The sequence below is a fragment of the Buteo buteo genome, chromosome 2 (genome assembly GCF_964188355.1).
Source record: "Buteo buteo chromosome 2, bButBut1.hap1.1, whole genome shotgun sequence".
NCBI classification, from domain to species: Eukaryota; Metazoa; Chordata; class Aves; order Accipitriformes; family Accipitridae; genus Buteo; species Buteo buteo.
This window is the reverse complement of record NC_134172.1, coordinates 44,229,322-44,252,094: the sequence shown is the minus strand read 5'-3', so window position 1 is coordinate 44,252,094 and position 22,773 is coordinate 44,229,322. Positions and strand designations below refer to the sequence as shown.

The window sequence follows — 22,773 nt, the reverse complement described above, 5'->3', positions numbered from 1 at the left end:
GATGTGTCTTCATAGGGTCAAACATACTCTTAGTCATGTCTTTGTCAGTAACTACTGTTTTCCTGCTAAGTTTGCATCATCTTTGCACAACAAGGTATGTTTGACACATGATTTTTAAAAAGTATTTTAAAAAGAAGAAAGAAAAATCTTTTTGCAGATTAAATTAGTAAAGCTATGAAGGCTAAAAAACTTCAGATTATAGATTTTACCCCGGCCTACTGCATTACACACCTCATGTGCAAATTTATTACAGGAAAATGTTACCTAATTAAGTTTATTATGCTTTGACTTTTTTTTTGTTAACTTATTTAATTAAAAACTTCTCTATTTATGTAATTTATTACGGCATGACCATTGTTAATGAAGCTCACAAAAGGTACTGTTGGATAAATTCATGCAGAGGAGATTAAGCAGAGCAGAATGAGGGATTATGTTCTCAGACTTCTGAGGCAAAGCAGCCTGAAATAAATGCAAGTTGTGAGTGTTTGGAGCAGAGGGTGCATTCATTGTAATTATTTCAGACTGCATGCTGATTGCAAAAGATTAACATAATAGGAGTTGTTATTGCAGATGTTTCTATTCTTGCTAGGAAATCCCTTGAATATAGGAAGCACAGAATAAAAAACGTGAAGATGCTGTACTACAACATCATAACTTTTGTTCTATTCTTTTTTCTGTTCCGGACATACCAGAAGAAACATAAATAAAGCTGTTCATCTTCAGGCCTTGAAGGAAAAACACCACTCCTCTCCAGTAACATGACAAGACATATAGATGTAGCCTCACTGTTCAGCAGTGAGCGTTTTGGCACATTCCTTCCTCCCAGAAGTGCCCTCAGACTGCACAGCATTAGGTTACCCTCCAGAGCCTATGTGGCCTGCAGCTACAACCATAGTCAGTACAATAAAATTCATAGTAATTAACAGCTTTTAAGATCCTTGCTCCTCCATTCACAACAGCAAATTGCACACATAAATAATTCACATGTAATTTTGATACTTCCAACTCCTTTTCTACATTAAGCAATGGCAAAATTTCCATTCAGTCTGGAAAAAAAACCCACAAAACTCTTCTTTTTGAAAATTTTTCAAAAAATCAAGTAGGTAAAAATGTCGAACGACAGTACTGGAAGTGTGTGTAATACATCTCATCATATCTTCTGCTTCACTTCCTCACTTCTCATAATTCGCTTTCTTGTCTCAGTAGGATCACAACATACAGAAACCAAGAAGAAAAGTAAATGGCTCGGGGCAGGACTTTTTGACTGTAACTTCAGTCTGCTCAGGTCTATCACTGCAACACTACTAAAAAGTAGAATTATACAGCTATTCAAGCTCTTCAGTTATTTGTGGGCCAGCTGTATGAAATAACCTCCACACTCGCAGAGATCGGTACGAGTCAAAGATGCTGTAGCCAGTACAGTATCTGCCTACAGGCTGAACATTATTTCCTGTGGTTCTGCATTAAACATGAAACAAAAAGGTCATATGGGCCTTTCCATACAGCAACACCCATCTCCACATATGCTGTGTTTCGCAGTCACAAATGGCAGGGTAGTCAGCTACACCACCACGGGCCAGACCCCAGAGCTTCACCCCACTGCCTGGAGACCACGAGGGTACAAGCACCTTCCCTTTACATTCCTCGGCTTTGTTCCTGCTCCATACTGGACGGTGCCAGGAATGCGTCGGACCTCAACCCCGTTTTCTTGGGCCCGGGAAGGACAACGTCCTCTGCTGCCTGGGACTCGCTGTGCTGCAGGGCCGGTGTCCACCACGATGGGCCTGGGCTGCTGGGCACCTCTGCTGCCCAGCCCTGCCAGCAGATGGGCCCGGCTCCCTCCCACGAGAGACCAGGACACGGAGAAGGATGGTCGCATTGTGACCTGTGGTTTGAATGCTGCCAGGAACCCGAAGCCCACAGAGCACGCCTGTCTCGCAGCACAGACGCTGCTACGGCATGTAGCTAAGACAGTTTTAGTAGCGAACCACACTGACAGCACAGCACATCTCATACTCCAAATCCGTCCCTCTGTTTCAATGTTATGAAACAGTATCATCGACTGCAGTTCAGGTACGGCTTTAAAATAAAATGCACTAGTGCGGAAACAACAGCCTTGTCTAACATTTACAGAGCGACTTTCAGTGCAGCAGATCTCACGGGATTTCTTAAGTCGTTCCAAGCCAATTGTATAATGCCACAGGTTTTCACAAGCGTAGCTGGGGGCAAAGTCTGGGTCTCTGTGTATATGATTTCTTCTATTCACTGCCAGCTGCAAGGCGTCAAACGCTGACAGAGCACAGAAGCAATTCTACATAACAACGCTGCAGAGGAAGGAAAGCATGGTCTGTGGCAGTGGCAGAGAGAATTCACTGCAAGCACAACGCAACCACTGGGGTTTGAAAAAGAGGGAATGAGCAAAAAAATAAGATAGAAATGTTGTTTCCCCAACACAGAACAGTAGGGTTGCAAGAGAAATTTTACCACTCCTGCAGGGGGGAGCAGGGGATTTATGGGCACAATTAAAAATTCTGAAAATCCTTTCCAAAGGACTGTCCTTGAACAACTGAAGCAAGATCCCAATCTCCTCGAACTAACTACATAATAGGGCTCACCAGGAATGAAATGTATTGTATGACTGTCACTTCTATCATTTTGAGCAGAATCTTGTTTCAGTAGCCTGTCAGATGACATGGGCAGATACAAATTCAACAGATAATACTGAAAGTCCCAGAAATAGTTATTTCAAGTATTTTTATATCACAAAGTAGGAACAATACCTCACTTCCCATTTGGACATATGCTGTGTTCAAATCAGTATGAATAACATCCATTCTTAAAGTGTTTTCATTATGATTTCACATAAGTCTATCACAACCTGAGACAGCATGCACATTATGGACATAAATCTACTACGGCTTACACCCACCTTAATCAAAGCAACTTCAGTGAGCTCAGATTTATGCAGGTTTACCTCAAGTCTTTAAATATGAGCAATTCTCAAGAAAAAAAAAAACCAAACAAAAACCAAAACACAATACTGATGTTTCCAAAACAAATAGCAACCTAATCACTAAGGGGAATACCTCTGTACAACCCTGGTCTCAGACCTGAACCTATGCACATTCCCATGGCTCCTTCTCCTTCTAAGAATCCATCTCCATCCCCAGGAGACCCATCCGCCAGCCCCGGCAGGGGTGTGTGAGAACCAGCTCCAGGCACCTGCACTGAAAGTCTTTTGCTGCCCTGCTCCATGTAACCCTTAGCCCACACGAGGCATTAAGTTGATGCATGGGAAAAGTCCTCTACAGCTGACACCTCCAAGAGAGGGGAAAACATCATTTTCAAAAAGCAGCAGCAATGAAAAGGGAAGACAGACAGTAAGATGAAAGGAGTAAAAAGTTTAGGGACTGTAAACATTCTCATTAGTATCCAAATATTTGGAAAGGAAACTACACAGAAAACTACACAAAGTTTATGTTTTAATTAACTCGCTATACTCCTATGCTATAAGAAAACATTTCTCCACCCTTGACTGGGAAATGCAGAGGTGCTGTACCTGGTTAAGCCTTTTAAAGACTCTTCTTATCTATCACTTGAGAACACCTTACCTTCTTATTCAGAACGACCATTTTCCCCTGAGAAAGGAAAGACCTATCCACCTTCCATTTCAGACCTCCTAAACCAACTCACATCTTCTGAAACTCTTTTTTCTTTGTCGTGCCAACATCTCTAATGGACTTTGTTCTTTAAATATCACTTTGGTTCAGAGAAAAATTAGAACAAGGTTTTAAAAGTTCTGGGGAAAGAAAAAAAAAAGAAAAGGAAATGGATGGCAAGTTAGAGATTTTAAACCCACACCGCAACATGCCACACAGGACTCCCCCATTGCTGAGAACATTGAAATCTCACCTACCAACCCTCCCCTAAACCATGCCACTAAGGGAAAAGAATTCAGCACTTTTTCTCAATAATGGTTTGGAGGAGACCTCCTGAAATCTTGAATCATAACCTGGAAGGCCTTATGCAAACCATGGCAATTAAAAACATCCTTGACTCACACTGACAATATTTATGTTAAAAACTCAAATGGCAGTATTTTAGAGTGCAGTAAGCATAACTAAGTTTGGCAGCAGCAGGTACTGAAAACTTGTCATCATTCCTCTTACACCCTGGACCAGCCACCCATCCTATGAAGAAACTCTTTTGCAGAAAAGCTGAGCTCTTGAACAGATTTTTAAGATGATGACTTCTGAGGGAAGCCCATTACTGCTGATAGCTCTGAGCCCTTCACACAGATGCCCAGAGAAAGAGCTCCTGTCTGAGATACTTCCCTGGATGGATTAGGAGCTTTGTGACTTGCCCTTTGTACCAGTGTCCATGTCTCAGCCCTGACGAATCCCCATGTCCTGTGCACACCCAAAATCCCTGTTTTCTCTGGGCCCAGGAAAATGCCTCCATCAGGGCTGCCAGAGAAAGTAATCGTAGGCTTAGCAAGGATATGCTTTAGCATTAGCAGGATGTTTTATCTTTTACTTCTCACCAGAGGTACAAATCTTACAGGAAATGTTTCAGCATGTCCTGATCTTTCTGCTCTTCATCTCTTCAGAGGAGCCTTCTTACACAGGTATTTTATCTGGTACATCCCTGCCAGCTCTTTATAGACAGCACTGCCCTCTCACACCGCCCCCAAGCCTGACAAATGAAAGCCCAAACTGAGGAACATCGACCCCGTCACATCTGATAAATTATCACGGACAGAGGCTGGCATTTTTGTTCAGTTTGTTTGGGGTTTTGGTGGTGGTTTTTTTTTCTGGATGGGCAAGGAAATAAAGTTCCCCCTTCAAATGAACCCAGGGTCAAACCCCTAATGAAAAATCAAAGGCTTTCACCAGCAAGGGGAACTACAACACGGTGCAAGGATGCAAGGTGAACTTTACAACGTCCCACAGAGCCCCTGAACTAAAGAGGTATGCCGCAAAGCTGTGGCCTGACATGGTCGTAGGTGCACCCTGCCCTTGCAGCGACAAGGGCTGCAGGGAGCCTGCAAAACGCCCACTTCCCCCTACAGCACTGACATAGAGACGCCAGCACCGCCGCTGCTGTAGGGCAGCAGGGCACCTGACTTTCAGCCCAGTGTTTTCTTTGCTTGTTATCACAGTCACGGAATAGTAATATTCTCCTTATCGCATATGAGGAATACAGTGTTCCTCTCTAATCTAAAGAAGTACAGGCCATGGCGCAGGAAGCAGGTTTCAAAAGGTTTTCACAGATGGGCTTTTTTTCCCCCATTCTGGTGTGAAAATGATGAAAAGACAATATAATTACACTTTTTTTAATATATTGAATTTGTTTTGGAAGTGAAAACACAGAGCATTCGCTTTTAATTTCCTTTTTCCAGGTTCATACTTTATCTAGTAATAACTATAAAAATTCTTTTGAAGAAGTAATATATTCAAGACTAATAAAATTCAAGTGCAAAATATTTTCAGAGGCAGCTTAGGTACAAATATTAAGTTGTCAAATAAAATCACCTAGTCTAAGCTATACTGGAGAAGGGACAAAGTTCATAGGTAATTTCTCAGACTGAAAGGGAACTGTTTCCAGGAGCAGTCCTTCTATCCGAGATGCCGCTAGGTAACACCAAGAATAGTTGGGTATATGAGTGAAAACAGTGAACCTGAGTACAGCATCAATGTTAGAAAGAACTCCACCTCTCACCAATCTCCAATTTTCACTACCATGAACCTTCCACCTCTACAGTCAGCCTACCTCTATCAACTGACCACAAACTCCGTATCGGTAATTAAAAACAAACATGCCTTTTTTTCTAGATGGCAGTAGTGAAGTGCACTTCCCTGATAGCTGATCCTTAGAAATGAAATCTTTCTCTGTCAGCTGTGGTATTTAAGTCACTAAAAAGTTATCCTGTCAGTGCCCTTTACGTGCAACTGACTGGTCAAAAATGAAGAAACAACATCGGAAGGGCTGAGACCGAATGCTTTGAGAGCTCCATTAGCTCCTGCATACACACATCACATCTGCAGTCACAAAAATGTCATTTCTACTACAATACAGGTATTTATTAAATTCAACAGTCTTTTTAACCCCTTAACTTAAATATTTTTAGAAGAAAGGTAATAATAATATTCTTTAAAAAAAAAAAATAAATTGAGGAAACTATGGATGCATAGGAAATTCAGAAGACTACTTGGAGTAGCCAAGTGAATGGAAGAACACACATGGTCACAGAATCAGCCCTCAGCACCCCGCTGCTTTGCATTAATGAAACACTACTCTGCAAGCCTGATAGTATTTCAGCCTCCCCTTGCAGAAGCCCAAGTGAATACTTGGGATTCAAAGCTGCACTCCACAGCTTCTAGAACCAGAATTTAAAACTAGCAATTTTAGCCCACATAGTTAAAATTACTTCATTAAAACAACAACCAAGACACAATAACTCCAGTCAACAAGACTCCTTTTGGTGAGCCCACAGAAAGCCAGATCTCACCTGCTCTGCAACTCCACAGCAAGAAGAAAATAAAGGACCTGTGCAACCTGCAGTGTCCTCATTCACCTTATGTTTTTCTAATGATTTCCCAGCTAACTCAAACATCCATAAACTTTTTAAAGCAATTTACTTATCATCAAAGCATTGCTGACCAAGTCATGCATGCCACACTGAAAAAAATACTAAGATGACAGTGCATGCAGCTGACACTGCATGGAGAGGGTTTCTCTCAGGGAAGGCTGGGTTCTTCTTTGGAGAAGGGACAGAGTCTCTAGAAGTATGTTTGTGGTGTGGTTATACAGCCACAGAGAAAGTCCAAATTGGAATGATGTTTTTATACAAATATCCTGAAATTCATGCAAAAATATATTTTATTGGATCTGATCTGCAGTCTGATTTCATATCAAGAAAGATCCACAGCATGACATCTTTTTGTATGTAAAAAATAAATCCACATTTGTGAGCCAAAATCAGTGGCAAGGGTGTAAGAGCAAATACCCCTATGGCGAGCTTGCAAGAAAGAGCCGTTCTTAGACAACAAAGACTGAATGCGAGAGGGTACATCAATTATTGCTGCACAAACCAGATCAAAAGAACAGCACGCAGCTGATACGTTCATGCAGCATGACAATGAGAAGGGCTGAGATGATATTAGACAATACAAGAGCACGCATTCAATTTTTAACAGATTCATTTTTTTACTCACAACCAAGGGAAGTTGCAATGCTACTGACACTGCACAGTTGACTGTTGTTGTTCAATGTGTTAAAAAAAACCTGCTACAATTAAGGAACTGCTTGGCCTCTGTCCATTTTGTTCCACACTGCTGCCTCACACTTGTTTAAAGAACTGAGAAAATTTGTTGAAAATGTGGCAGATAGTGGGAAAAAAACCGTTAAGCTTGACTGGTTCAAATTAGGCGGTATTTGTACAGATGGAGCACCTGCCGTGACTGGCAAGAAGAACAGTCATGTCGCTTTGCAAGAAAAGTTTTTGGATCGAAAGTTATTGAAATACCATTTGTATCCATCAGGAATTTTTTCTGAGCCAAAGATTTAGGTTTCTTACATGTCTAAATCCTGTCATCTCCCACTCTAGCAGAATAAGTATTTATGCATGAGAGCTGCCAATAAGCATACCATGTAATTGATGAAAATGATGAACAGAATACTTATACAATGTCTTCTGTCAAAGGGCAAAGACTGTGAAATATTTTGTAACCAGAGAATGACCAATACATTTTCTTCACAGAAATTATTAACCCTTCAGTGACAACACTCTGCTTAAAACCAAGAATGTGATCAGAAATCTGGTCTGTAGGGACAAAACATCTCAGCTTTGCAGCCTCGATACGTACTTACAGGGAAAGGATTGCCCATTTACTGCATGCTGTCATCCATGTGCTGCTTTTAAGTCAAAGCTGAGATGTTCTTATTCTATTTGAATTGGTGTGCTTCAGCTATTTGCAGTGTGAGAGAAATGACAGCTGAAGGTCTGAGAAATACCGTGATCTGATGTTTTGGGAGTTGTTTCACTCTAAGTTTGAAGATCCTAGAAAACAACAATTTCCCATTCATACCCCATTTTATAATGTGATGTAGACCATTTTCTTTGAAACAGTTTGGAATCTCTCAGCTTTCAAAAAGAGGAGACATCCTTGCAACAGCAGCAGAGAGAAGATTGATACTGTTACGTACAGAACAGGACCAGGCACACCCAGAGAACAGCAAAACCCAAAAATGAGTACTTAAATGCATTTCTCCTCTGATACATGCCTTCGCTTTTAGTGCTTGTGCAGATTGGGACCGACACATATTCATAAACAGTAATCCTCTATTACAAACTTTGTTAAAAATAGACTGTTCAAAAGTCACCAATTCTCATCTCAATGACTCGGTGTCAACAAAGCTGAAAACAAGGGCAAAAAGGACGTTAAGAAACACAATCAGACTATTTAAAGGTTGTAATGGCGGTTGTACTCTGTTAACGTAATTTCAGGAGAAAAGAACTAAAGGTCATTCTCTCTTTTGACACTAATAACAATAAATTATGTTTAATGATACAGAGGAATAAAGATATATTTAAAAGACCATTTGCAGCACATGTAGAAAAAAAACCACACAACAAAACCAAACCCTAGCCAGACTTGCTGTAAAGACTGACCCCCAGATTTACTGATTCCCAGTCTTGCGAACAGTCTCCTTGCCTTTAAGTATTTTCCCTCTTCTGGAACTCCTACATTTGCACATATTGATTCAAGATTTTTGTTCTTGGCAAATACCATTTTTGCCTAGATGGAGGAAAGTATAACAGAACATCACCATTTCAAAATAAAACTTCAGACTAAAAAAAGCATTACAGAATCTGTTTTTAGAAGTGTATGAAAAGGTTTTTTTGTTTGGGTTGTTTGTTTTTGGTTTTTTTTAAGGTAAGAGTGTATTGAAAACAATACACAAAACCTCCTACATGAAGAATTCCAAATAAAAATAATTTAAATGTAAGTCTAAATAGTTTCTGACAATTTTCATTACCCAACACAAAATAAAAATGCGTAAAAAAGTCAAGAATTAAAACATCGGTAGCTTAAATAGATTTTGGTTTTAATCCTCATAAGCTTAAGTTTCACCAATAAGATACATAACCACCATTGCTTGCTTAACCACATATGACCTAGCAAGAAACTTCATAAAAAAATTTTGTTGTAGTTCCTCTTCTAAGAGGAAGAAGTACTTGCCTCTGTTCTTAAAGGAGGAGAAGTACTTGCATGAACTGAACACTGTACACCCAGTGCTTTTGTTTCTTTGTAATTATAATGCCTTCACAATAGCAAACAGCATAGATTCATTGGAATGTCCAAAGGCTTCACCCTTTTGCTGCAAATTATTCACGTGCACATAAAAACTTATACTTTGTAAGTATTACAAAAATACTCTGCATGAAGCAAATTCTGCCAAAGCGATACACATTCCTAATCTAGATAAGGGAAACAACCCTCACATGCTTTTCACATGTCCCACTAACTCCCAGTACAAGCACATTAAACGCTCAGTCAAGCACTCTAATGAAATGCTGAATACTCACGATCTTTACATACAAAGTATCTGTAGTTAGTACAGTTGCAAATGTATGTAACTCAGTTTTGGTAAACTGCAAAAAAATACTCCCTTTAAAATTAATGCTATTATTTGTTGGAGGAGGAGGTAACTTTCACCGCAACTTTGACAGAAGAGAAAATGGTAACGCCATTAAAACTAACATCATCTGCAAAGTATACCTCTTAAGACAGCCTGTCACTAAGGCATCGCTACCTTTAAAAACACATGCCCTATTAACTGAGGTTGTGTGTCCAAAGGATGAAGCAGGAACATGAAGTGACCCCCAGGAGAACACTCTGCGTCAGACTTCCACAATTTGAGTAAAATACAGGTTGTTATGTAAGCACTGCAATATATGGATTTATACGGATAATATTTTCCAATTGAAAACTCCATGGAAATTTTAAATTCATCTCCTGCCCCTTTGATCCCTTCCTGTCCACTTTCTACTTTCTTTATGCATTGTTTCCCTTTCCCAACTTGTTTTCTATTCTGTTTGTCTCTCCTTTACTGTCACTTTATAACCAGCTTTTCATTTATTGTTCCTTAAATAATTAAATAGTCTCCATTTGCTTTGTTACTTCCAAACCAGAGTAGCATCCCATTTATGCGCTATCGCTCACTTCTATCACCTTTCACTTTCTCTTGTTATCATATCTTTCTAGTACTATTTGGCAGGCAGAGATCAACTTTTTTCTTCTTCTCAAAGGGTAAGTTAGCAGCTTTATGAAAAATTCATTTAAACCACAGACTAGCTAGTTGAACTGACCCTGAAAAGCGGAGGTAAACCTTAATCAAGCACATCGAGATCTGTAGTGCTAATTTTCATCTCTGTTTAAGTAAAAATTCCAATTATCCAGTTCAATGTATCTCTGAAAAGGCCTTTTAACAGCCCCGTTTACTCGAGAGGCATTTTTATCTCCTTTCTATCTGTGGAGTTGAGACACAAAAAGCCAAGTTCAATGCCTCAGCAAGGCTTCTAGTCCCACTGAAACTAAGCAAAATATCTTTTCTGAAGTCCCAGGGCAAGCCCGTGGCACAGCAGGGAGCTGAGCCAGAGGGCTATGGTGCAACTCCACCGACCCCTTCATCCTTCAGGAAGTCAAACTACCCAGTTCAGCCACTACCTTTCCCCTTACTGTTTTTTTACTTTTCCCCTATTTTGAGGGCATCTGGCCCTGTTCCTCTGTTCCCATTTCTCTCTTTTTTCATCCCTATAAAAGCTTGTACCTTCCAGAGAGAGATACCCCTTTTTAATTTGGCTACCGTTGCCTTTTCCTTGCTGATGGAAAGCATAACTCAGGAGCTGTGCCGATCCTTACGGTAAAACGCTTTTCCCATGTCCAGCGTTGAAGCCAGTGCAGAAACGAGCTAGTTTTTTAAAAAAATCTGCTTGCTGAAGGTTCTCGTAGAGCATTTAAATATCCAAGGAGAGAGGAATAAAAGTTACTTTCTTGTTCAGTAGCAGAAAGCACTGTGTTTATTCTTCAAACTAAGTCTCCATGTAAAACAAGCCAGCGCCAGCTACAAATGCTGCTTAGTCTATAGGGGTAAGCAATGCAAGGCATCAATGGCAAGTATGGACATAGACACCAACTACCCACAGAAATCTTCATGAAGCAGGAGCATACATCTTTAATCATTGTGAAATAATGAGATCCTCCTCCACTGTGGGTTTGGCAATTGTTTATCTAAACCGTGAGCTCAGATGAAGCAACGAGTAAAACTGATACTACATTATACTGCTTTTTCTCTGGGATGTACCCACATGTCCATCGAACACCCAGTCTAACAAACTGCACCAGAACGACAGAAGCACAGAAACTACTTTATGAAAAGAGCTGGATTAAAACTAGAAGCAGAGATTTAAATTCACCAGAAGAGAACAACTCTAAATTTGATCCTACTTCACCCACAGCACATTGGATTCAAGAGCAGAAGGCACACCTTGTTCATGCATGTATTTACAGACTATAATCCATTTAAAAATAGTTACTGAATGCGCTGAGGAATTCCTATATCCTTATTGCTTGTAGTTTCTGTAGACATACTGACATTTGATTCATACAAGCACTGAAGTGCTCTACCAAAACTGCACTTTCTGGAGGTTACTTGCAGTAAATAAAATAATATTTAAAAAGGCTTGGCCAAACAAGCCAAGGTAAATGCTACATATTCCATGAACTCAAATAATTTATTCTTGGCTCAAAATACCATCATTTTAAAGTAAGGTTCTGTTTAGCATTACTGTAAGTTTCTAAATTTCATAGCTCCATAAGAGTCTTCTCTAAATTTATGGAAAAATTTTAACTGGATGAAGCAAAATTATAAAGATTATTTTGCTAGCCACAGAACACTAATTTAATCTGCATTCTCCAGTGAGGGCTGATCCAAAGACCATGCATGCAGATGACAACAAGGACAGCAGTTACATGTAAATCCTGTAAGTCATCGCAAATGCAATCTTCTACTCTGAGAAAAAGTACCTTCCTTAGTCCATCTTCTGATTAACTGAAGTGGTAACAACAAGTATTTCTACCCACATTCCTGCTTGTTTAAATTAATGAATAATTTAAAAGTTAAATTTAAAAGTTTAAAATCTTCCTGCTAGTGAGCCATGTAACCCTTGTGTTACTTTCATAAATACTCCTGGTGAAGTGACAGGAAGTATCCTTAAAAGCAAGATTCAGAAGTACCTTATTATTAACTGAACATCTAAAGGTGATTTTGTAACAAAGCAATACATTTTCTCTGGATTTAGACACCCAAGTTAGCACTTCTGAGTAAGGCCGAATTTTATAAATTTCAGTTCTACTGCTTGGAGGTTATTTCTTGAGCTGACATATCATGCGTTTGCTCTGAAGTTACTCTAACGCAGCTTCTGTATGAGCAGGAGGAGCTTCCTACCTCCCAAAAGATCTGAAATACGGACCCCGTAAAGTACATGGAAGAGACAAATCATAATGTATCTTTAAATTAAGTCTTGCTATTCTGTTTATCTGTGGCAAAGCTCTCATGGACTTTATTAGCACAGGACTGGATCCAGAGCACGAACTTACATGCCTATTAAATGATGCTTCCTTTTCGATTAATCTCTCATTTGAGGCAAAACTCATTCATTCTTGATAGCTGCAAATATAATCCTCCTTCTCATTCACTCAGGCCCTGATGTCCAAGATAGTGAGCAGCTTCAACTCACCCTAAGGCAACGGAAAACCACAGTCACCCACAGGAGCTCATTTTAGTTGAAGTCGGCGCATATTTTACAGCAGACCTCAGGGAAGGCGAGATGAGGGCTCAGTGACCAAGCAGCAATAGCTGAATAAATGTAGGAGATCTGGACTTAACCCCAAGTTCTTCTCCTGCCAAAGCCAAAGCCCTCTCATTAGTGCCAATGGGCGCATCCCCACATATGCCTGAACTACCTGACAACGGGCCCAATCCTGCTATCTTGAGTCATCAGAATATTACCTGTGGGAGTAATCCCATAGAAACCCATGGCAACACAAGTCACCACAAGTAAGGGCTGCAGAATCAACAAAGCAATCACAGTTATAATCAATTCCAAGCGATTTTACTATTTAGAAACTAAACTAGAAAATTAGAGTCTGAACATAGCAAAGGTTTTGCAAATTAGTTCATTCTACAGCTTAAATACGTTCTTTCCCTCTAAATGAAACTAGAAGCCTATCGCGTGCCTATCCTTTTTAATTAAATTACTAAGAATCATATCAATGGGTAAGCCACACGAACACTGTGGTGCTCTATATCAAAGCCTTCAAGCTGTCCCTTTCAGTAGGGCGTGATGCACACCTTGTGATTCAAATGTACAAATTATTAGGCAGATTACCACAAGAAGGAATTGTTGCCAGTGAGTTTTCAGCATTCAGAAAAGGCTATCCTAGTCAGCGTTTTCGGCTCTAAAAGTACTCGCTTTCCTTTCCTTGCCAAATCTGTAACATTTTCTCGTAGTTATTATTTTTTTAAATAATTGCAACCACCTCAAAAGCGTTAGCTTATTTTATCGTTTTCATATATAGGTAAATACCTCTGGACTCACTTCTTTGAAAGGAGCACTAAACGTTGTTTGCCTGTTTTTCATTCTGACTCTCTAAGTAGTTGGTTTACTCAGGCTTTTCAAGTTATTTGGCTGCTTTTGTTCCGTAATCACACTATTTCTGCTGTCTAGGGACGCTCAGAAAGACTGGGTGATAAGCGGCAGCCTGAATCACTTCGCGATTTCCTAACAGATACTCCAGAACCTCCTAATTTTTGAAGGCAGAAGCCAAGACGGAGAGAAAAATTCCCGCTGGCACATCCCAGACATTTTCCAAATTTTTGGAGAGGGGAAATTCTGGACGCGTGGATCGCCACAGAGGCGAGAGAAGAGCCTGCAGTTTCCGGAGCTCAGGCACACCACACGCACACGGAGTGCCCAGTACCCGCTCGCTGCGAGCGACCGCGACGTTTCCGTGGGGCCGCGAAGGTCGCGGCCGTGCCCCGCTCGGGGCGCCGGGCCTCCGCGGAGCCCCCCGCCGCGGGACGGCCCCCCCCGCCCCCCGCCAAGCGCCCGCCGAGGCTGCGCCCGCCCCGCCCGCCTCGGGGGGCTGCACCTGCCCCCCGGCGAGCCCCGGCGGCAGCCGCTGCGGTCCCGCCCGGTGCCTTACCGGGCAGCGGGGGCGGCCCGGGGCGGCGCAGCTCACCTGGGCGCAGCAGGCTCCGCCGCTGCCCCTGCAGCCCGGCTGCCGCCCGCTGCCATTTGTTGCTCGCGTTCAGAGGGAGCTGCCCTCTCCTGCCCACCGCAGCCACCGCCGCCTGCTCCGTCCCCAGCCGGTCCCGCTGGCTCTCAAAGTGGAAAAATCCCACGGCAACGCACACGGCGTCTTCCCACCGCTCCCCGCCTCCGCCTCCCCCGCGCCCCGCTCCGCGCCCCGGCCGCCGCCTGCATGCTGATCAGCGCGACCTCCGGCAGCCCGCCCCGCACACGGCCGGGGAGCGCGGCGGCCAGGCGCCTCGGGAACGGAGACAAACGGGGGTGCCCCTTTTTTTTTTTGTCCCTCCCCCTTTACTGATGCTGCTCCGGTACGGGATCGGGGGGCGCGGGTCTCAAATCCCTCGCTTGCTCCCGAGCGAGGGGGTGGCAGCCCCCTCCCCGCAGCCTCCGCCCCTTGAGTCCCCCCCCCCCCCCCCCGCTGCCTCGGCGGAGCCCCGACCCCGTCGCCCCCAAGCCCTCACGGGGCGCCGGGGGCTCCCAGCACAGACCGGCGGAGGGGGTATCTCCGCTAGCCGTCGCCGATCAGCGCTGGGCCAGGTGGCACGGCACGGCGGCAGCAGCAGCGCTGCTCGCCTCCCTCCCTCCCCGTCGAGTTTCCCCCCCGGCGCTACCGCCCCCCCCCCCCAAAAAAAAAAAGCGCGTCCGCGGGGCCCCGCAACTCACATCGCGGAGCGGCGGCTGCCCGCAAAACTTCGCGGCGTGTCGCCCCCGGCGGCGCGGCGCGGCTCGGCTCGGCTCGGTTCGGCTCGGCCCGCGCCCCAGCGGCGCAACAGGCGGCGCAGCCTCACCTGGCGCGGGGCCGCCGCGCCATGGGAGCGACGGGCGGAGCCTGCCGGCGGCGGGGCCGGGGCGGCGGGGCCCGGGCGCAGTCACCCCCCGCCCGCCCTGCTGCCTCCGCCGGGCACGGGCCGGGCGGCTGTGCCTGCCGCGCCGCCGCTCCCTCCTGCTCCTGCGCTGCGGCTGCAGGCAGGCAGGCAGGCAGCGAGGGAGGGAAGGAGGGAGGAGAGAGCGGGGCGGGGAGGGAGCCAGGGAGGGAGGAGACTCCCCTCTCGCTCCCTCGGCACGGCGGGGAGCTGCCCCCCCCGGGACGGGTGATGCTGTCCGTCCCTCCCCGGGGCTGATTCTGGCTCTCACCCCCTAGCTCTCGGGGCAGAGTCGGGGCCGCCCCGGCGGAGGCTGGGGCGCGGGGAGAGGCTCTCTCGCTGCCGCGGGGTGCGCAGCCGCCCGCGCCGGGGCCGAGGGAGGGAGAGCCGGGTCCGCGGCGGGCGCGGAGTGCGTTCGGGGCGTGCTTCTGCTCTCCCCAGTGCCTTCCAGGTTCCCCAGCAAAACAGGAATAAGGCTACTTGTTTTGCCAGTCTGAACGAAAAGCTATTGCTGCCCGCGGACAACGCTTGGTTTGGCAAACTTGCTACTGCACGGTTTTTGCTGGAGTAGGTGAACATACTCTGCGCCCAGCCTAACCGACCCTTTGAACTGGTCTTGCGTAGAACCGGTTACTCAGACCTGCTTTGGGTTTACCGTGGTTCTGGCCGGGGTGACTTTCTTCTCTGAGAGGTGCTTCCGTGAAATGCGCTGTGTTGCAGCAGTTGCACGGACTGTCAAGATGCAGGCTTGAAGGACCACCACCAGTTGGTTGCCTCTCGCGCTCAAACATGCGTTCTCTGTTGCGCACTTTTTTACTCTGGCTCTGCAAAGTAAAGTCTTTATTTACCTTGTGCAGCAGAGGATTCTGCTGCCTGTCTCCAGCTGAGAGCACCTGGGTAGAAGAGTTTTAGAAAGGTTCATCTTTGCTTGGTAGCTGGTTTGCTTTAAGGCGAAAGCTGCCTAAGATGCTACGTGGAACAGAAAATGAATTGGGCTGGATTTCCTCGAGGCTTTTTTTGCCTCTAACTATACAAAACTGTTTTATCTCCATATAGGCCATTGTTAAAAAGAAACTGCTGGGTCAGAAGGACCACTGCTATGGCCACAGATAGGTGGTCTTTGGGGGGCAGGGGGGGAGGAGGGGAAAGGAAAAACATGCAACTAATATACTGCTAAATGGCATTCTTCATCATTAAACCTGATTCCTGGGACTCTCTACCCAAGTAAATACTTACCTCCCTGAGTAATCTGTCTGAATCATATTAGCAAGATAATGCAGGACCAGGCCTTTGCATTATATCAAAACCTGTTTTTTGCTCTTAAGAATATTTGCAAATGGGATCATGAACACTTTTATGTATGCCTATCATTTTACATTCTTATTACTATAAGAGGAAATAGCAAATATGAAGAAACTTGATAAAAATCACTTTCGTCAGCTCCATACACATTCCTCATGCTGACTGACTCAACCCAGCTTTGAAGACATAATCAGTTAAAAAATAAAAACTTAGTACATGAACTTGCATTCCTGTTTACAATGTGTTGGATCATGTCACAAAGTCAGTGACCAGAAGAAGCCATGACTGGCCTGCCAGCCCTGTATTATTTGCAATGGGAAATGATTTTCAGGCTTCGTGAGTTTTATTCCTTTAACTGAAACCGACTCAGATTCATTTTAAGGCAGTAGGAAAATATTAATCATTGAGAACCCAAAATCTAATGTGCAGGAGCCATTTCTTCAAATTCAGCTTGTGTTTATATTTTCACTGTTCAGTATATAGGCATCTGACAACTGGGTGTAGCACCCAGGATGGATGCACTTGGTTGCTCATACCCACAATACTAGTATTCATATGACAAACATTGCAAACTTCCTTGGAGTGACTTGCTGCTGTTAAATATTTTTTTAATGAAAAAGAAGATTAGCAGATCTGCTTTTTGTTTGACACAACAGTAAAAACAAAAAAAAAGTTTGTTCGAATAGATAAAAATGGATGTCTTCCATGTGGTAATTTCCCTTTAAAATTGTACCTCTAGTTGTACTTTGTGGAATGAACCATTTGCGTAGTTAAATATCATTACAATATAAGGGAAGACTGGTCTTAGCTTGCGTAACTTAACTTACCGCATTAGCCACGATGTTATTCATCCTATTGATTTAAGTGTGGTTGCTTGTGTTAAGGAAAAAAGAACCTCGCAAAAGGTAGAAATACTTATTTTTGCTGTTGAATAAATTGCAGCTTATGTAAAGTTTTTTGACCAGCTGCACATGAGTAGCTGGTTTGCAGGTTTGTATTCAAAGACTCACTCCTGAGAGCAGCTAAGCATCTATAACTTCAGTTGAAATTAATGGGTGTTTAGTATATCTTTGAAAAGGAGAAGAAAGTATTTTTTTCTGGGGAAAATTACTGTGAAGGGATGCACAGCTACTTGCTGTTAAAAATGTTGCAGATTTTTAAGAACTGAAATATGGCTGATGTCATGCCCCCCTCAGTTGGCTGTGTGTGCCGTAGAAAGAATATATTATTATTCTAGGTGGAAGAAACTTCTTAGCTCCATGAACAAACTCCTTAGCAGATTTGCTCATTAGCTTATTGGCATTGCATGTCCGTTTTACGTGATAGGTAGAAGTGAAAGAATTAGTCCTCTGTTATAAAGGGGTATAAGTTTAAAGGATAAGGAGAAGGTCATTTGGCTGCCCTCAGATAAGAAAGGAACTGCTAATACTTGCTGACTTCTACACATAGTTATGAAAATTAGGGAGCATAAAATAATAGGTGATACCAGATGGTTCTTAAGTTTACATCATAAAATAATTTGATAAGTGTTTATAAATATTTAAGGGCCCAGTACTACCATCCTTTACACAAAATATTTTTTCTAATGCAAAATACCCCCTACATAATTCAGCAAGACTGTTTGTGAGTAAGGGTTACTCATACAAATAAGACTTTACGGAATTGGATCCTTAAAAATTTATAAATATTAATAAAATATCTCAATGGCTAAATTAAAGAATCATCTAGTACCATCTATTCCTTTAAGCTTCCCGGATATTAATAACTTTGTACAAAAATCAGCAAAGAATACCACTTTTTCCAGTGCTGAGATAAATTGAGTGACCTCCTTATCCATTGTCCTGGTTTCAGCTGGGATAGAGTTAATTTTCTTTCCAGTAGCTGGTATAGTGTTATGTTTTGGATTTAGTATGAGAAGAATGTTGATAACACACTGATGTTTTCAGTTGTTGCTAAGTAGTGTTTAGACTAAGCCAAGGATTTTTCAGCTTCTCATGCCCAGCCAGCAAGAAGGCTGGAGGGGCACAAGAAGTTGGGAGGGGACACAGCCATGGCAGCTGACCCAAACTGGCCAAAGGGGTATTCCATACCATGTGATGTCATGCCCAGTATATATACTGGGGGGAGTTGGCCTGCGGGGGAATCACTGCTCAGGAACTAACTGGGCATCAGTCAGTGAGTGGTGAGCAATTGCATTGTGCATGACTTTTGTATATTCCAATCCTTTTATTATTATTGTCATTTTCTTATTGTTATTATTATCATTATTAGTTTCTTCCTTTCTGTTCTATTAAACTGTTCTTATCTCAACCCACGAGTTCTACCTTTTTCCTTCCAATTCTCTCCCCCATCCCACTGGGGGGGAGGGAGGAGACAGTGAGTGAGCAGCTGCGTGGTGCTTAGTTGCTGGCTGGGGTTAAACCACAACATCCATTAACTAATACTCCTTTTTCTAGAGGATCAATTCTTTTCATAGCCAACAATGGTATGAAATTCATGTTCTAGATGTAGCTACATTAAACAGCTAAATCTCGCAACGGTCTTACCTCTAGCGGCATGGGCTTAGGAGTTTAGAGTGAATATTTCTTCTGTTCACAGGCCAGAGTGTGATTTTTTTGTAGAGGACAGTGCCAAGATGTGTCAGCAGCACATTCTCCTTGGGATTACTCCATGCTCAAAGGGAGGACACACGCAGGGCCCAGAGCAGTAGTCTGCATTGAGACACAAGAGCAGCAAAAAGCATGAAATTTTGCGTCCTGGGAATACTAAAAGCAACATAAGCTACAGTGTTAACACTATAGCTGTATTCCTAAATTGGATACCTGCTTCTGCTATCTCTCTAGGCATGATGGTGCCAACAGTCTTCATGCTCCTCTCAGCCCATTGATACTGCTGCTGCATGTATAGGTGATGAGGTTTTGCCCCGAGAAGATTAATAATGGAGAACAGCCACCTTTGAAGAGGGCCAGTGCAAATCCTTTGTGTCTCTTAATCTCGCTTAAGCTCTGTGCTAGCAATGTGCAGACCATCTTGATTTCTAAGCACTGCTACTCTCACAGGGGTTTGAGGACTGGGCCTTAAACGCTTTCTTCAAAAAGTACCAGTAGCTTCTGTTGCACAGTATTATAAAAGAGAGTTTCTGTTTTAAATAACAGAAAATCCTTAGACTGTCAATAATTCATTAACTCTGAAAGAGAAACAGCAGTTGTAAATAAACTCAACTAGTTCAGCTCATACTCCACCTAGCTCCAATTCAGAGAAAAATATAAGTAGGGAAGTATATTTTTCTGCTATGTGTCATCCATTACTTGAAATTGGTGTTTTGGGCGGCTCATAAAATAGCATGCATTTCTGGGATACTTAAATAATAGAAAATGAACCGGAGAATAAATATATTTAATGCTAGTCAAAACAGGTTAGTGGAAGTTAGGTCTTGTCAGACACACTTGTTGTGGAATTTTTGGTTATTTAGAAGATTTATATAAAAGATTACAGGTCTGCATGAGAAAAGCAGCTGTATTGCTAGGACAGACTTGGATTTCTGCAAGGCAGTTGACTTAATACCACGTGATGTTTTGATTTCAAGTCTTGCATTGCATGGAATTAACAGGTCACCCATTACGAGGATTAAGAATTGTCTCACTGACAAATTTCAAAATATAGTCTTTTAATGGGGAGGTTTCATTCAATGCGGGGAGCTTTCCCAGCAGAATCAGAAACAGTCTTCACCTGATACTATATTTTATAATTTTCAGCAGTCCAGGCCATGAGATAAAATCTTTGCTTTAAAGGCTTGCATATGACACAATGTATTTTAGCACAGTAAATAAAGAAGATATATTACTTCTGCAAAGATTTGATTTGGCTAAATGATCGCTGTCCAACAAGCAGCACACTAAATTCATTTTACTACAGTCAAATGCAAATTAATACCTCTGGGAACCAAAAGCTTGTAGGAATGGACACTGTCTCAGAGAGCAGAGTCTCAGGGAATGATAAAAAGAGATCACCCTAGATAATCACCCCTGAGATCTCAGTGCAGTGCTGTGGAAAGGACTCAGCAGAGTCCTTGCATGTTTCCAAAATATCAAGCACAGTTCTGGTGTCTGCACTTTAAAGAAGAAGAGAAAATATTGGAGAAAATCCAACTATTTTGTGAGTCAAGAACAAGTCTTGAGATGAGAGGCTTAAAGAGCTGGACATATTCCACTTAAGAAAAGGTTGAGAAGATACAGGGAAAAGATAACAGTGGTGAGCTTTTTTCACTTTTGCTGACAAAAGCACAACTAAATCCAGTGACTGGAAGTTTAAGGTTAGATGTAATCAACCTTGAAATCAGATGCAATTTCGTAGCAGTAAAGGTAATTAGACTCTGTAAGAGCTTACAAAGGGAGGTGGTGCACTCACCATTGCTTGATCTTGTCCTAAAAACTCCGTCTTTCTTAAATATGGGCTTTACTTCAGCTTCTGGGAGAACTTCTAATAGACAGAGCAGCCTCAAACAGGGAGGGAAGGAGGGTCATGCCAGGCTAGATTCCCTGGTGATCCCTCTAGCCCTACATCCATTAGAATGACGCATCTGTGCGACTTCTCTCATTATGGCTGAAACAAGATGTCTTGAATTACACCCTGCCCACTCAGACATTTGCAGGTTGGCGTTAAGGTAATGAGTATAATCAAATCCCATACTTGAGAGCTCCAGTTGGCTGCCTACAGTGGTGAAGAAGAATCCCTTCTCCACTCCTCCCAGAGGATATTTGGCCTCATATATTCTGCAGTAGAAGTTTTTGATTTCCCTTGAAGCATGTATTATTTATTTTGCTGTAGCCAGGAAGAGAGTAAACCAGTGCAGAAAATTATCTTAGACATCTCATGCTTCGGTCTGAATTAAGCCAAGTCCAGGAGCAGTAGAAATTTTTCTAGTTCAGTTTGGCAAGGATGGTGGATTTTTTGCGTGGATTGTTTCTGTGGTTGTCTGAGCATGTCATGCCTAATCAGTTCTCAAGTATTGCAGGGATCTCAGGTACTGCTTTAGACACATAACAGTTTGATTTCTCAAGGACTAAAATACTATGGGCTAGTGAAAGTAATTGTCTCAACCTTGAGATACAAGTACAACATTTAATAGCCTCTGATACACAGGACATCAGGTTAGACAATCTGATGATGATCTCTCTTGCCTTAAATTGTGAAGAAATGTAAAGCTTGTACATAACATAATAACAGCCCCTACTTTTCCAGGGCTCCCAGGAATACAGGTAGTTACACCATGAGTCATAAGCGCCTGGCAGTCTCCAGTACCACTGGTCAGGGAGAGACAAACCCATGGAGAGTTCAAAACCAAAGCAACTCCCACCAAAATTAAAAAAGACACCAACACAAAATATTGCCACTTGCTTGCAGGGCTTTGCCTTGCATGTATGGGAAGAACTTCTCAGAGGTACTTGCTTTTAGTAGGAGAGACCTGGCCTCACAGTTTCTGCCATCTGTAGTCCCTTCCTGCCTACACTGACGGGACAGGACTGCAGGACAGCCAGACAGCTTGGTCATGGAGAAACCCTGTTCAAAGCAGGTTTTGGAAGACTTCCAGCCCTAAGCTATGAGATGTTTCATCTTTGTGATATGTGAGGGTGCTCAGCATCCCTGTGTGAGAACTCAGATATTTAACACACACTCTGCCAAACTACTTACAAAGGCACCATGGTGTTTGGTGTGGTTGCAAGGTGCAAGTGGCTCCACGTGGAAAACCATTACTGAATAAGCATAAATTACTTGTTCCTCTATGTAGACTGACATAACAAGTAATAACTTGTTTTTAACCTCTTACCCAGAAAGTCACGGAAAGGAATGAAAGAAAACCAACTCAGAAACAAGACAGAAAACATTTGTACGTGTATCATACCAGTATAGATGTACATCTCCATAACTTACTGCCTCTGAATAATATACTGATGAGTGTTGTATTAATCACTAGTAAGTGTAATGAATAGTGTGATGCTGCAAATTATTCATTAAAAAATGAATAAACCACGGTATTATAGATCCCCCCAATGTTTGCACCTGGCAGCCTACAAGAGCACAGTAGGTATAGCTTCATATAATGCTTATCATCACAGAACTGTAGATACTTTTTGTTGCTGCAGGGTAGGAGGAAAGGACACATTATAGCCTCAGCTCGTCAAGATATTCTTCTCAGTTTAGATTTATCACAGGTTTCTCTTAAAATAC

The 22,773-nt window shown here is 42.8% G+C and overlaps 1 protein-coding gene across 6 annotated transcripts in view; it reads right to left on the bottom strand.

Moving 5' to 3' along the window:
- The window catches only part of LRRC3B (leucine rich repeat containing 3B), a 141,010-nt gene that overhangs the window by 43,655 nt on the left and 74,582 nt on the right, over positions 1 to 22,773 (bottom strand). For 2 of the 6 annotated variants that reach the window (XM_075052673.1, XM_075052683.1), the window contains 2 exons: positions 19,092 to 19,256; positions 15,899 to 16,067 (listed from right to left, as the gene is read on the bottom strand). The gene's annotated coding sequence lies outside the window, so the exon portion shown is untranslated. Of the gene's footprint in view, positions 1 to 14,309; positions 14,605 to 15,043; positions 15,357 to 15,898; positions 16,068 to 19,091; positions 19,257 to 22,773 lie in introns of those variants that run through there. The other 4 variants (XR_012653810.1, XM_075052655.1, XM_075052665.1 and 1 more) reach the window with 3 other exon arrangements.